Genomic DNA, 15,138 nt, shown 5'->3' with positions numbered 1-15,138 from the left:
ATCAAGAGCTTTTTCTTTGGGTTTTCCTCCCATTTCTCAAGGGGTAAATGTAGTTTAGTGCCAGAATTGCACCTTCTGCTCCAGCCCAACAACCTTCTTCTGCCTTGTTCCTCCTGAGTACATCTTAGGTTTTTGGCGCCACGGGAGAGATTCTTGGCCCAGATCTAAGGGCAGAGGAAGCACTCAACCTCCAGGAGGTCCTTCTTCTTCCTTGTCTGTGCACATGAATTTTTGGAAGTAGGAGTCATTACCTCGCCCGGAGACCACAGTAGGAGCTTGTCTCTCTGCCATTGGTCAGCTTGGCAGAAAAGAGCGGTGGATGCTTGGATAGAGGAGGTCCTGATGGTAGGTTACGAGGTCCCTTTTATATGGGACAAGATTATTTTTTCGTTACATGAAGTGTTTCTAAGTTGATATATGGTTTAAATGTCTTGTTGTGAACTAGATTCAGTTATAATTTCATTAGTAGATGGTGTTGGGAGCATGTTTTATGTGTAAAAAAATAAACAGATTCCATTCTCTATTTCATCCTATCTTCTCATAATAATACGAGATTTACAAAGTATTTATCTTTTAGCGACATGAAAACCACAGTAAAATGTGTTCTTTCATGGCCAGTATTTTTTTATTAAAATAACTTCATTTGTATCATAAATATGGTAATTTTTTACTACTATCGTATAATGGCTGAAATGCAAGCAAAATTTTATTAATATCAGATTTGGTTTAGTAGTTGTAGCAAAACAACTGTTTTCATTCAGTTGATTATGGCTGTAGCAATTAAGCAACGATTATAAACATTACTAACAATACTTTTATCATTCTCTTTTGCTTTTTTTAACTTATTTAACTAGAAGATATAATGAATAGATGGAGGAACTTTACCAGTCTGAAAAAAAAGTATCTCTCTCAAATATTATAGAAAAGTTGGATTTTTTAATGTCAGAATCTGAAAGAAGAAAAGAACAACATACCAGAACAGGAAAGAGACGTGCAAAATCCTTATTATTACCCATTAAAAGGAAGGATAAAACACGCAAACCATCATAGTGATGAATGCGCAGGGTTTAGTTATGAGTAACTCAAAAAGAAAAATAGAGTACTTAGAAGAACTAACCCAAATTGAAAAGAAAATATATAATAATGAATATAAGTGAAACCTGGTATTCCCAAGAGACTGGGAATGACGATCAAATAAAACGGGTTCCAAAACTTATAGATCAGATAGAAAAAATAGGAATCAAGGGGCAACCGCGATATAGGGAAAGACAAAAATCATGGTAAAATATATGAGAAATATAGTAACTCAGAATGTGAACTTAATAGCGGTAGAATTTGAATCCAAAAATTATTGAACATATTATAACATATAGACCCCCTAATACTAAAGAGTTTGACACAATAATAGAAAAATTGGATGATATATGTAGAAATCACAAAGACTGGACATTCTCCTATCCGGAGACTTCTAACTTGACTTTTGTAGACTGGAAAGAACAAATAGGAGATTGTGGTTGTATTTATACATATAAAAAAGAGAGTAATAGTAGTGCAGAAGATAAGAGGCAATTCGAAAAGCTATTAGATATGCTACTAGAATACAACATTCAACAAATAAATCACCTGCCATCAAGAAAGAAAAAATACTTAGACCTAGTATTTGTGAACAAGGTGAATTATGTTAAAGAAATAATAGTTTATAATGCGAGTATTTCAGACCATAATGTCATAGAATTAACGGTCCATTCCAAAGCAAGTGAAAACAGAGATAAGTAAGAAATGAAAAAGAATTAAACAAAGAATGGGATAACATTTTCACAAGTGACGATATAAAGGTAAATACTGAGATATTATATAAAATATTAGAGAAAATAGTGAATAAATATATACTGAAGAAGAAAAGTAAACATCAGTCATGCATACCAAGAGACAGAAGGATCTTATTCCAGAAAATCAGAAAGTGGAAAAAAGGTCTTGCAAAAGAAAAAATGCATGGAAAGTTATAGAACTAAAAAGTAAGATAGAAAATGCAGAACAAAAGATCATACAATCAAAAGAAAATGAAAAACGGGACTTGGAAGAAAAAACCCTATTAATATCAAGCAAAACCCCAAACTATTGTACTCGTATGCGAAAAAGATGAATAAAAGAAGAAGAGAAATAAGCCCTCTAAGAATTGAAGGGAGATTAACGAATGAAAAAAGGAAATATGCAACATATTGGCAGAACGAAATAAGAGAGAATTCACCCCTAGAATTAATAATGAAGATAATGATATAGAAGTAAGGGATGAAAATAGTGAATATTTAGCAAACATAGATATTAATGAAGCTGATATTGTGCAGGCTATTAATAAAAGTAGTTCATTCTATTGCAAAGCCACTTGCAATATTATTAAGACAAAGTGTAGATACAGGCAAGATTTATGATGAGCACAAATTAGCATATATTACCCCTACTTTCAAAAGTGGATCAAGACTAGAGGCAAGTAATTATAGGCCTGTGAGTCTAATATCACATATTATGAAAGTGTATGAAAGGGTAATGAAGAAAAATATTATGAAACATTTAATAAAAAATAATTTGTTTAATATAGGACAACATGGTTTCGTACATGGAAAAAGTACACAAACCCAACTGTTAGTCCACCGTGAGAACATATACAAAAATATGAAAAGCAGAAATTAAACTGGTGTGGTTTATCTAGACTTTGCAAAAGCTTTTGACAAGGTAGATCATAGTATATTAGCGAAGAAAATTAGAAAACTTAATATAATGGACAAAGTAGGAAGATGGTTAAAAGAATTTTTACACAACAGAAAACAGATAGTTATTGCAACCGATGAGAAATCGGATGAAGCTAAGGTAATATTCAGTGTGCCACAAGGTACGGTGTTAGCTGCAATACTGTTTGTTATTATGATTGCAGACATAGACAGTAATGTTAAGGACTCTGTAGTGAGTAGTTTTGCCGATGACACAAGAATAAGTAGAGAAATTACTTGTTATGAAGACACGAACGCGCTACAAAGAGACCTTAACAAAGTATATGATTGGGCAGAGGTAAATAGGATGGTATTTAACTAACCCATGATTTGAAATCAATCAAAAATTATAGAGACAGAGAAGGAAAGCTATATGCATATAGGGGACCTAATAATGGGACAATCACAAATAAGGAAGCAGATAAAGACCTTGGTGTGATGATGAATAGGAACATGTTACGGCACTTCAAAACAAGAAAAGCTGAACACATGATTATGCTTTATAAAACATATGTTTGTAGTTCACTTGAATATTGCAGTATGATATGGTTGTACAATAACGAATCCTTGCACGGAATGCCGTGCGTGGCCTAAAGAGCAGTGGAAGTTATTTTAAGCAAGAGGGAGCATCGTAGGGTTTCTATTCTTCCTTCGTGGGAGGGGTTTTTTCTCCTCTTCCCGATGCTTCGTCTCCTGCTGCGATCACACCCCATAGTAGTGTTGTGCCTTTGTCCCCTTCCTTTTCTTCCATCGATTCGTTGTTGGAAGTATCGGGAGGCCCTCTGGCTGAGTTTTGTAATGTTGCCCCTTCTTCTTCGGGAGTTAATTTGATTCCTGAGAGGGAGGAGGTTTTTTTCATCATTGTCTTTTATTGCAGGGTCGGTTAGGGACTATTTTTGGTTACCGTCAGGCTCCCAGAAATGGAACCCCTGTTGGTAACCAGGGCCTGCTTGTACCTTGAGACCATTGTTAGTGATTGGCATGGCATCGCAGGGAGGAAGCATAGGATGTTCTCCTATTATCTCTTCACTTTTCAGTAAGGTGCTGAGTTTGGAGTGCCAGGGAGTACAGTGTACAACCTAAAGCACCTACCATTATTTTATTTTGGTGCTGCACCCAGGGCAAGGGTGGGCATCTATCATACTTTGCTAGCTATAGGAGCATTCCCCTCATTGCAAAGTTCCAGCTAAGCAGGAGGTGACCCTTGGCTCTACCGTGACTCCACTACGAGTTAAAATGAGTGCCAAGCAGAGTCAGCCGATACTTTTGTCATTAGTATAAGAATTTAAATTTCTCCACCCCTTTTTATTTCTGGGATAATTATATTTAATATTATCTTTAATAAAATTTTATTAAAAGTAATGGCTACTTCAGCAGCGTTACACTTGTAGAACTTCTCTATTTTTCTATTTCAATTTTACAAATAAACTGATATAGTCATTGAAGTCATTAACGATTCTCTCTCTCTCTCTCTCTCTCTCTCTCTCTCTCTCTCTCTCTCTCTCTCTCTCTCTCTCTCTCTCTCTCTCTCTCTCTCTCTCGAAGTGAGCATTCGTCTGGAGCTGCCAGACATCCTCTAGGCTGAGAAGCTGAGGTGGACTGCTTTTGGTGTGGTGTCCGTCCTCCTTATATTTGGGGTCGTCAGCAGGGGGTCTGTCCCATGCTGATCTGTTGGCTGGTGGTGGTAAGTTCCTTTTCATTGGTGGCCAGGTCTCAAGCCACTTTTGCTGAGTCGATGGTTGCGAAGCTACAGGCTCTGCAGAGGTTTGGACCTTCTGAGCTAATTTGAGCATCAAATTAGCTTTGACGTCCTGCAGTGTAACACAATGTCCAACAACGTTACCACACAGCTCAGGAGGTCCAAACCACTGCAGAGCCTGCAGTGTAGCTGTGACGTCCTACAGCTGACGACCCCAACATAAGGAGGACAGACACCACACCAAAAGCAGTCCACCTCGGCTTCTCAGCCTAGAGGATGTCTGGCAGCTCCAGACGAAAGCTCGCTTCAAGAAAAAGAGAGAGGGGAAATTGTTAATGACTTTGGTGACTGTGATATCATAGTTTATCTGTAAAATTGAAATACTCTGCTAGCCTGTTTCAGTAGCACAGAAAAAAACGCTATTCGAAAAATAGAGAAGAATCTCTCTCTACAATTGCAATGCTGCTGAAGTAGCCATTACTTTTAATAAAGTATGCTTGAGAGAGGGTCTGCTTCCTAAGTGCTTTAATAAGATTATAATTTTAACTTAGTTCAGATGGTCCAAGTCCATTATGAGTTGGAACTTGCAAAAGGATTTGTCCTTTTTTTTGAGTTGAATGTGTGTTGCTCTATACTACTAAGAAACAAACTCTGGTCCTTTCATAATCTTATTTTTATTTGTGTACCGGGTATCTCATTTTTCTTGGGATTACTTAGTAAAAACAATAAATATTATGTATTGTAATGAGGGAAAGGATTAACCCCTCCATTACCAGAACCTTTCATAATCTGAATGAGTCTGTTAACTGTTCCTAGCCAATATATAAATTAAAAATCAGAATAAAAGAATATATTGGTGTTTTCAGAATGCTTGTCACCCCATAAATTTGAGTAAACACTACATACCTAAATTGTTAGTCTTCTAATGGTAGCCATAATATAAGCCAGACTGTATTCAGTAGGGATTAAATACTGAATAGTTATACGTGATGTTCTTTCTCAATGAAATCTGTGCCTTTGAAATTGTTCCTGTAACCCTATTATATGGCCTTTCAACTGAACCTTTATCTGATCAGAGCCCACCTGCCTCCCCAGACATTATGCATAAAACAGAATGATGTGATTAGCAAAGTTGTTCCTAGTATTGCCGTTGGGGGATGGCACTGTACACCTACATCTAGCCATTGAATTGCTACCCGCGAAATTTGAATTTAGGGTAGAAACTCTTAGCAATATAATTACTGGGTAAGTATATGCTAAATCTAATTTCATTTTAAAAAAAAGGGATTTTGACGTAGGAAAAATCATTTCTGGGCGAGGAAGCCGTGTCGCCAGTGAAATGTGTCCTCTTTAGCACTATTTCTAGTAAAATATTGCTATGATACCAGAGAACTGCTAAATTGGACATGTCAGAAATCTCTGACTCGCTCACCTAAATAAAAGGGGTGTCGGTATAGAACTGGGGCGAGTGTTAAACACTACCACAGCAACCCTCCAATTAGCCTTTTCCTCATCAAAAGACCCTGAAAACGGGGAGCCGACCTATAGGTCACACCCAGCTACCCTGTTGAAGGACTGCGGCATCATACTTATCGATAGCATAGAAGCTTGGTGCACAGCAAGGGGGAAGGGGGGGAAAAAAGGAAAAAAGGGCGGGATTTCACTGGGCGACACGGCTTCCTCGCCCAGAAAATAGATTTTCCCTACGTCAAAATCCCTTTTCTGGGCTCAGCCGTGTTGCTCCGTGAAATTGTACCAGAGAAACAACCAAGCTATACTATCCTGAAAGGAAAAATCAATATTAATGAAGAAATCAAAGGAAATAATAAAATAGTTAGAACTTGGAAAAATACAATTTATTTACAAAATATACATATAGCCAAAAAAAAAACATGTGGGCAACATTTTGCAAAACAAGACACATACATAATAAAATAATTACAGATAATTTGTATGTACGTAAAAACTATACACGATTATACACTTATTCTAATAGCTAAGGCATTTGCTGAGGTAGGTAAAATGTTAATGAGGCTGGCATAATTGAAAAGATTCATATGACACAAGGACGGTACTATAATGATGTAGTAGTAGGAGACACTGGTCTTCCTGCAGCTATTGCATGATATTTAAGATCCTCTAAAGACTTAAGGTAGTGCTTTTTGAAAACCACCACGGGTGACTTTCAACCAGATATTACTTCTTCAGATCATCAAAGTCCATATTATTCGAAGAAGTTAAAACAGAAGTTGCTATTGCCCGAATGTCATGCACCTGGAAATGACCCTGGGCTGGCTTTCTGATAAAATATAAAAATCTGCTGCCTAATGCCTTTTAGAGATAGTGTACCACCCTCTCTAATGAAAAGGGGGCCTTCGGAATAGGTAGACGTCCTAGAAAAATAGTCCTTAAGAGTTTTAACAGGGCATAACGATGGATCCTGCGGAAGCGGAACAATCTTCCATGGAGACCACCTCATCAGGGGTCTTCATTCTTAGCCAGAAAATATCTTATTTGGCGAAAGCAACACGTCCCCCCGAGGAAAGGAACTCAATATGCGCTTCATCTCTAGATAAAGATGACAGCTCTGATATTCTGGCACCTGAAGCTAGACTCAATAAGAACAGAGTTTTACGCAAAATGGTTTGGTAATCACAATTTGAAGTTGTCTGTTCCTCCGAGGCTAACCTAAGACATCATTAAGAAAACCATGACACTGACGACGGTATCTGGGAATGGGCCGTAGACGTGCACATGCCCTTGGGATAGAGGTGAAATAAGACTCGGTTAGATTGATACCAAACCCGAGAAGAAAAATCTTTTTCAGAGCTGACTTAGTGGTTGTTATTGTTGCAGCTGCCAAGCCTTGTTCAAACAAAGACCTGAAGAAGGTTATGGCCACGTTCAATGTCATTACTTTGATATTTGATTCTCTGAGGAACGAAGACAATTTCTTAACTGCCTGAGTCATACTGGCGAAGCGTAGACACTCTCTTGTCTGACTCCAAGAACAACATGTTCTGTGGGATCAATGTCGCCTACTCTCTTAGCTGCAAACTTCATGAAATCCATAAAGTTAGGGTTTTGTGAAGACCTGAGGAATCGAACACAGTCCTCGTTTGAACTTGTTGCGATAGTCTCAAGTCCGGGAGAGGGTGAAGGCGAAGACCTAGTTCCAGGAGAAGGGGAAACCAGTTGCTCTTGGGGCCAGTGAGGGGCTATGAGAGCCACCTGACCTTCGAAGGATCTCAACTTGTGCAGCACCTCAGGAGAAGGTCACTGGAGGGAATAAATAGATCTTCGTCCATGGTTCCAATCTATGCTCAGGGCCGTCCGTATGCGTATGCAGAGGGTCCAGATTGGGGGCTACGTCACAAGGCAGCTTGTGGTTTGCCTCTGTGGCAAACAGATCTACTTCCAGACCTGGTACTCTTTGGCAAACCCTCTCAAAGGATTCTTGGTCCAGTGGACCATTCTGATTCCAGAGGGACCGACCGAGACAGGGCGTCTGCCACTACATTGTGGACTCTGCCAGGTGAGTAGCCGGACAGATGCCAGGTGTTCTTGGCTGCTAGAGAAAAGATTGCTATCATCACGTGGTTCACATGACTTGACTTTGAACCACCTCTGTTTATACAGTGTACTACTACTGCACTGTCGAGGACCAACCTGATATGAGTCTTGGAGGACGGAGCTTTTTTAAAGTCAGAAACACTGCCATAGCTTCCAGAATGTTGATGTGAAGTGTTTGGAAGTGAGGTGACCAAGTTCCCTGAACCTTCTCGTGCTGTGAATAACCTCCCCAACCTGTCAGCGATGCGTCCGTATGCACCACTAGGGAGGGACGGGGGAGGAAACTGCAACGGTAACTCCTTGGCTAGGTTGGCGGCCTTTGTCCATGGGCGCAGGCGTTTTCTGAGAATCAGAGGTATCCGGGCGAACTTGTCCCGACACTTGGCATTTGCCTTCGAACGCCAAACTCGATTGATGTCCTTGAGTTTGGCTTTCAACAGAAACGTCCGTGACTGAGGCAAACTGGAGCGAGCCTAGGATCCTCTCCTGATTCCTTCTCGAAGTCTCTTTGCACTTTAAGAATTGTCTTGTTGCCTTGGCAATCTCCTTCTCTTTCCTGCTGGAATGGAAAGAGTGTGAGAATCCAAGTTCCCAATGAATCCCTAGCCACTGGAACTTGGACTCCAGAGTCAATCGGGGACTTGGTCCTGTTGATCTTGAACCCTAAATATTCCAGGAAAGACATGACCTGTCCGTTGGCTTTCATACATTTGCCTTTGTCCATCTCCCAGATTAGCCAATCGTCTAGGTACGCCACCACCAATATACCCTGGGACCTTAGCTCTGCACCCACTGCCCTCCGCCAGTTCCGTGAAAACCCTTGGTGCTATATTTAGCCCAAGGGCATTACTTTGAAGGAATAGGCTTCTTTCCCTAGTTTGAAGCCGAGGATGTCGGAAGTGCCGAGCTATCGGGACATGATAGTAGGCGTCTGTAAGATCTATAGAGGTGGTGACGGCCCCACGGGGAAGTAAGGTCCGCACCTGAGAGATGGTCAGCATTTTGAACTTGTCGCAACGAATGAACAAGTTTAGACGGGACAAGTCTAAGATCACCCTTCTTTTGTTCGGGTCCCTTTTCTTTGGGACGCTGAATAGACGACCCTGAAATTTCAAGTTCGTCCTGGAGATTGCTCCCTTCTGGAGAAGGTCCTTGGAGTAATCCATCAATTCCTGCGTTGGTTCCTGATAGAAGGTGATGGGTGGAGGAGGACCTTTGATTCCTCCAAAACTCCAGCCTAGGCCTCTGGTACTATGCTTTTTGCCCAACTGCTGAACCCCAACGATGACGAAAGAGGTACAGCCTGTCTCCTACCTGAGAAACTTCATTGAGATGATGAAGGCCAGGGATCTCTTCCTGACCTTGCACCTCTAGCTCGCCCTTGGGCTCTGGCTCTCCGCGCTGGCGAAAGGATCCTCTAGCCCTGCCACCCCTAGCAACTCTGGTAAAGGGGGTGAAATGCCCGACTCTCATAGACCGGGTTAAAAGCGTGCGACACTGAATACTGTGAGGAGACCTGTTGGTTAGACCGGCGCGAAAGAAGACAAATTGATGCTGTTGTTGAGGCTGAGCCTTAGAAGTCGAAGGCTGGGATACCTGTTGAATTGGAACAGCTTGTAGACAGGATGCTGTTGTGGACTTGGAAAGGTGGAACTTCCTTTGCCTCTTCCTAGCCTAAAACTGGAGGGAGAAGACTCTGATTTCCTTTTGAAAGGGATTCCCCAACGCAACCTGATGCTTTGGTTAAGACGTGATGCCTCGCTCTGAACCTCGTTAACTGCTGAAGCTGGGAAGAGATCTGCACCCCAGATTGAGGAAGCTAGAAGCTTGTTGGGTTCGTGCCTGATCGTAGCCTCAGATAGAACATGCTTCCTGCAATTTCTCCTAGCAATCGCAAAGTCGTACAAGTCACATTGCATGCTTAAAAGTAACGACTTCGCAATGACCTTAAACAGCAGCTCCTGACGTACTCCGAGCCGCCGTCTCTGTCATCACTAGGGAGTTAAGAGACCTTGCGAGACGTGTCTTAGCGTCAAATTCGGCTTGGATCAATGCGTCTGACAGCCTAGGAAGGCGTTCACTAAACAAGGTGATTGCACAATTTGGCTTCAGCTTGCCTACCGAGAACGTAGCCGGCAAATCCTCCCACAAATCCTCCCTACCTGGGAGTAGTAAAGATGTGGGATCTGTCTCCCTAAGCTGGGGCATGGGCTCTTCCCGAGTCACTGCCTGGAGTGTAAGTTCTGCTACCTTTGATGTAAAGGGTAAGGGGTTCCCGACATCAGTTGTAAACATGGTGAAAGGGCTTTTAAAAGCTGTTACTCTAGTATTTGAGCAGTCCCACTCTTCTAGGCTCCGTATCCATGTTTGCTGAGCCTGATTTCTCTAGAAAGGATAACAGTCTCCTTGGGGACCTTATCCTCTCTAACTAGAGCTGCTTCCGTAAGCCTAACATAGCCTATAAATGGAGGCTGTAAACCTTCGGGGAAAAAACTCGAAAATCCTCGAGCCTACGTGTACCGCCAACAACCTTTTATAGTCAACATCCCATTGACAAACGGAGCGAAGTAGCACCCCTCCAGGGATTACCGGGGTGGAAAGGAGGGAGCGTGGACCCGTCAGGCATGCTCTGAGCTGCATCAAGCTACTAGAAGGGGTCGAAACTGCCGACTCCTGTCTGAGACCTGCAATCAGGGAGTCCTGAGCACCTAACCTGCTAAACACTTCTTCAAACCTTGCTGCAACTGAGCTGACTAAGCTACCAAGGCTACTGACCTGATTTAGAATATTCGTGTTGAACTGGTCTTGGTCAACGGAAGGAGAATCATCCTGTCCCTCTTGCGGTACCTTATAAGGTATCCGGTCCCTAGACGTTAATGGAATGGGACTGGTAGGGCAATAGGAAGAATTCCCTCCTTGAGACCTTGGGATTGAAGGTTTGGAAAGCGACGTTATTTTAGTTTTAATATGTGTATGAACCTCTGGTGACTGCCAGGCCTTGGCATTGTTTTTCTGATCTGCCTTTAAGCAAGGTTTTTACCTGCAGGTTTTTTCTTTAGTTTAGGAATCACAGAGAAGGAGTGCCAACCTGGGAGGGGGCAAAACCTCCTGTGAAACCCATGAAGGAATTGGAAGTAGAAGGAGAGAGGAAGAATCAGAGTCACTCAAGGAAAGATCCCGGTGACTAACTAAGCTAGCCTCATTAACACTGTTACCTGTACCCGTGTCTTAGTGAACGGGCAAATCCTCAACCACTTCAAGTGAGACTTCCTCTAGTCCAAGGTCCGGCAATTCCGCCTCTGCTGTTCAATAACTGAGTCTTGGATTGATTTGATAATAACGCCGCTACTTTTGGATCGACGTATCCGGCAGATTTCCGGCTGGGAAGAGCAAAGTCGCCATATCTCGGGACAGAATATACGGCTTAGCCTTCCCTACGTTCCGTCCAAACCCCTCTCCAACCCAGATCTTGAGGGCGGAGAGTGGCAGCATCCCATAATAGACTGCTCAGCCTGTAATGCAAGGAATGTGTCAATACCAAGTAAATTCTTGAACATTATTCTATAATTATTGACTAATCAATGTAATTTAATTTAAAGAAATTTTAATTGTTCATTTATTTTATTTCATTTCAATATATTTTTTTTTTTTTTTTTTTTACAATAAACATAGAACCAGCAGTGCGGTAACTTACCGAAGAGGTAGCCTGATGTACCAAGTCGTAGCAGGCAAAACAGTTTTTCATGATGCGCCAGACCACGGAATCAGGAAGCAGCACTGCACAGGGGCGTGGCCCCGACAAACGTCATGGCCGCACGGATCTTGCAAAGCAGCACTACAGCCGGCAACCAGACACTGAGAGGCCTGTAAGTGCAATAATATATAAGAACAATTTGCACACACTTAATAGGATAATGGAAATAATATATATATTTTTTTTTTTTGTGCCGGGCATTCCGGGCTATAAAGAAAAGAAAGGGTATATATATTCATATGTTAATGTCCCGGGGACTGTGTAAGGAAAAAAAACCACCCGGAGGGTTGTATACCCGGAGCTGTATGACCCGGGAGAGGGGGGGTACACGAAGTAACCCGGGACGGCCACATGAACTCACAAGTTCCGTGGCAAAAAGAAAATAAAAATAAAAATAAAGATAAAGATAATAATAAAAACTAAAATAACAAATAAATAAATCTCCGCCTACGGAAGAGTAACTTCCGTAACATAACCCTCAATGACTCCGGGAGAGGCCGGAATCTAAACCCGCCTTATGCGGAGATGGAATGTTTTAGGCGGGTGGATGTAAGCTCCGGGAGTGAAAGAAGCAGAGCGCAACAACCACGGAAGCCGAGGCTGAAACGCAGTGCGACCATCAACTCCGGAGGCGGTCGGCTAAGAAGCGACACTCACCAGCCCAAGGTCCTGTGAGACCCACTACACCTCCCCCTCCGCTGGTGGGACCGGCCGTCAGCGACAAACAACAAGAGGGGCACCCAACTACGGGGAGTCCCACGAGAGGGGGAGGGAGGGAGGGCTGATGAGGGGACGATCACGTGACCAGCGAATCCTCGCGAAAAAAAGGATCACGAGGAAAAACGCAGGCAAAGCCTATGAAGGCTAGCCGACCACGACAAACCCAAATACATAGACAAAATAAAATCAACTTACTTAAAGCTAAGGGAAAAAAAAAACATGCTTTAACAGGGGTAATGAAAATAAAGGGGCGAAAAATATAAAACGCAATGGAGGCCACTCGATAGAGTGGGGCGCGAAAAACAACAAGGAAAAAATTACTTGCTTACCGACAAAACGAGAACAAACGGTAAGCTGATGAAAAGAAAAAGGGGGATTCTTGAATGGAAAATACCAAACTAAAATAAAAGGGGGAGGGAAAGGGGGAACGGTAGATATACTCGAAGCACGAAACAAAGAAACTTGCACGAACGCCGACCCCCTTGAAAAACAGGAAATCATGAAAATAATAAACGTAGATCAAAACAAGATCGACAAAGCAACTGCCACCCAAGACATAAATAAAATATATACTGAAAATATATACTGAAATATTAAAAGTTACGAGTATATAAATATAAAGGTACTGAAAGAAGCCCACTCGAAATTGGTACAAAACAAGGGAACGACGTAATGGCGGCTCGCTACCGCTCGCTACGGGAGGAGACGCCTAACAAAATCCTAAATAAAGGCAAAACGAAAGGCAAAAATCACTCCCATAAATATAGAAAAACGGGCGAACCAGTACTTAACTTGGGTGAAGAGGCAGATTGACGATCCATAACGAAAAAGAAGAAAGAAACCAATAAAAAGAACAGATAGCTATAAACAAGCGTGTAACGCTGGGAGGCTATCGATAAGAATGACGCCGCAGTCCCTTCAACAGGGTAGCTGGTGTGACCATAGGTCGGCTCCCGTTTTCAGGGTCTTTTGATGAGGAAAAGGCTAATTGGAGGGGTTGCTGTGGTAGTGTTTAACACTCGCCCAGTTCTATACCGACACCTTTATTTAGGTGAGCGAGTCAGAGACTTCTGACATGTCCAATTTAGCAGTTCTCTGGTATCATAGCAATATTTTACTAGAAATAGTGCTAAAGAGGACACATTTCACGGAGCGACACGGCTGAGCCCAGAAATAAAATTTTTGGCTGCTGTGGTAAATGTGTAAAATTTTTTATTATAAATATATGAATGTGCAATTTCATATGAATGTGCAATTTTTGTATAGACATACCCCAGCCTAATTCAAATTTTGTGGGTAGTGCTTTGATTGCTCAGTGTAGGTACTAGGTACATAGTGCCGTCCCCCATTGGCAATAGTACTAGGAACCATTTAGTAAAGCACTTCATTCTGTTTCATGCAAAATGTCCATCAGAGGGGAGGAGGGTGGGCTTCGATCATATAATTACTGGCTAAGTATATGCAAAACCTTATTTTATTATAAAAATATAATTTTTGTATACAAGACTTACCTAATAATTATATAGCTGATTCACATTGAAAGGAGGTGGGATCATGACATATTCTAGTCCAAAGCATTACGTTATGTAATGTATTTGAAATAGCAAAGTTGCTAGTATTGAAATAAACAATGCTTGTCGTTCCTATCAGTTAAGAGAGCTGTGCAGATGAATAGCTACTGCCTCTGGTTGACACTCATCTTAACATGTAGTGGCATGGCGGTAGAGCCAAGGGTTGCCTCCTACTTAGGGGAAACTGCAGCTATTTGAATTAGACTGCCGTCCATGGAAACTAATAGCCATATAATTACTGGGTAAGTATGTACAAAACCTTATTTTATTATAAAAATACCATGTTTACTACTGTAAAACAAAGTTTGTCATTGTAATTAAATCAGTTGAACTTCTCTTTACATCTAATTGCAATGATGCAATCCTTTCATTACATGTGCCTGAAGTTCAAGTGAATCAGGATACTGATTGGTCTAAGGGTGTGATTGGCATGCGATATGACTAATGCAATTTACCTCTTATTTTACAGGATTATAAAAATGAAGACTTGGTTAATGCTAGTATTTTTAGTGGCGCTGCTTCTTTTAGTAAGTGCTTTTGTTGGCATGGGAACTTGGCACATGGCCTATGAAGAAGCTACATTCCACGCAGCCCTTCGAGAACAGAAAACTTTGGAGGCAGGGAAGGCATGGTGTAATAAATGTGAGTGCCCTTCAATAATTATAATATGATAATTTGACCTTTGTTCTTGCACGAATACAAATCCCAGGTCCTTACACATGGAAATGCCTTCAGCACAGTTGGAAACCAGCCATTCAATTCATAACTAGGTACTAGTTGGGTAATTAACTACTGGCAGTAGGGTGGGGAGTCTCAAACTTCCACTGGCAATGCATCCACTTACCTTCTGGCCACCAGACAAGAATCACACATCTTGCTCGTCTCTGCCTGACAAACCCGTTGTACCTATATGATATACAAGCCATCAGTCTGTTGCATTTGGAATTACTTCATCGAAGCCAGAAATGTCTGTTAAACTTACAAACAAGGTGGTTAACTTCCATCCGGGGGAAGGGGGGAAAGTCCTGCCTGCCTGGATGTAAAAATTACAATTTG

The 15,138-nt window shown here is 41.6% G+C and overlaps 1 long non-coding RNA gene across 1 annotated transcript in view; it reads left to right on the top strand.

Moving 5' to 3' along the window:
• LOC135220292 (uncharacterized) overlaps positions 1–14,727 on the top strand; it is a 46,965-nt gene extending 32,238 nt beyond the window's left edge. The window contains exon 2 of the long non-coding RNA XR_010315640.1: positions 14,552–14,727. This is a non-coding gene — a long non-coding RNA (uncharacterized LOC135220292). The remainder of the gene's footprint in view (positions 1–14,551) is intronic.
• Positions 14,728–15,138: the final 411 nt, after the last annotated feature.

Source organism: Macrobrachium nipponense, chromosome 1 (assembly GCF_015104395.2).
Source record: "Macrobrachium nipponense isolate FS-2020 chromosome 1, ASM1510439v2, whole genome shotgun sequence".
NCBI classification, from domain to species: Eukaryota; Metazoa; Arthropoda; class Malacostraca; order Decapoda; family Palaemonidae; genus Macrobrachium; species Macrobrachium nipponense.
Note: the sequence above shows the minus strand (reverse complement) of the source record. Positions and strands in the feature narration are given on the sequence as shown.